Source organism: Poecilia mexicana, unplaced genomic scaffold (genome assembly GCF_051168715.1).
Source record: "Poecilia mexicana isolate PSO_F unplaced genomic scaffold, ASM5116871v1 scaffold_17, whole genome shotgun sequence".
In the NCBI taxonomy this organism is placed as follows: Eukaryota; Metazoa; Chordata; class Actinopteri; order Cyprinodontiformes; family Poeciliidae; genus Poecilia; species Poecilia mexicana.
Window position 1 is genome coordinate 29,951,828 of NW_028263386.1, and position 1,346 is coordinate 29,953,173.

General features: G+C 36.2%; 1 protein-coding gene across 1 annotated transcript in view; it reads right to left on the reverse strand.

Moving 5' to 3' along the window:
- Nucleotides 1-509: 509 nt before the first annotated feature.
- Nucleotides 510-1,346, reverse strand: part of LOC106907080 (carbonic anhydrase-like) — a 10,235-nt gene continuing 9,398 nt past the window's right edge. Inside the window, exon 7 of the mRNA XM_014972611.2 lies at nucleotides 510-1,346. This exon is cut by the window's right edge and continues 1,485 nt beyond it. The gene's annotated coding sequence lies outside the window, so the exon portion shown is untranslated.

Sequence of the window (1,346 nt, forward strand, 5' to 3'; positions counted from 1 at the left end):
CATAGAGTCAATTAAATGGTTAATTATGTCATGAAGTGTGTTGGTGGTGGTGGTGAGATTGAACGCAGGACCCAGGATGTAGTGAAGTTGACGTCTTTAATAATCAAGTTTAGCTCTAAACAGTCCAAGTACATGCAACACGGCAGAGTGGAAACAAAAACTCAGCACCGGCCGCAACTAAACAAAGACTGACAAAATAAGAGCCATGCCGCCACAGGACTTTCCAGTTCTACTGTGACGACTTAAACGAGGCTACAAAAAACGACTTACGACGAATGACACTGACTACCACAAGGACCCGACAACTAACACAGACACAGGTGGGTTTAAATACACACGGGTAATCAGGGGAAATGAGACACACATGGGGAGCAATCAACGGGGAGGACAGGACCGAGACTCACAGGAACAGGACTACACAGGAAAAACTCAAAAATAAACACACAAAAACACGGATCCTGACAAATTATGACATAACTGCTCATATAAAGTCTCACCAACTCACAAAGGAGGTTCTCAATACCAACTTTTATTTAGCAATTTAATGAGTGGACTACAATCCTAGAAAACACTCGAGCATGGATAAGATTTCACAAAACACACACAGGCTTTTATTACCAAACAAATCTGAAATAATTCCACAAACTTCACAAACAGGCAGGATATAATTATAAGTTAAAGATTAACAAAATATTCCGTTATTCATTTTGTCATATTTTTTAGACCTCAGTAAATCTTAGTATAAAGATAGTCAAAGTTTCAAATATTATATTTTTTAAATAACAACCATACCCATGAATTTCATGGGTGTGTTTATTCATGTCTAGTTTGATATTCTAATGTTTCAGAGTTTACAAATAAGATTTACCAAAAGTGTTGTTAGACCAGAATGACATTTATTCATCCTCAGAGGAAAAAAAGGCAAAACATTCTAGAGATAAAATGAAGCAAAAGGTTTAAGTTTCAAGTAGCTGGAGACAAGCAGGAAATTAAAAAGCTGTCTTTGTGTATTAATAGTTCAAATAATGAACATGAAATGGAAAGCTATTGTATAAAGACGCTTTGGAATACAGCTGTATTGAACACATCACAATTTGTCATAGTAAATATGACTTTTTGACCAGGTGTTTGTAACAACTTAAGTAATCCATATATAGAAGAAACCAAAACAAACAAGTTCAGACATTAAGTTATGCGTAGTAATAAGAGGGAAAAGTATTGAACACACAGAAAGGGAAGTGGAAAAAGACATGGAAAGCCAAGACACCAGTTAAAATCCATCAGTGATCAGAAAGACATTCTGCCCCTTTTGAGTGCAAATGAATATCAGCTGGTTCAGTCCAAAC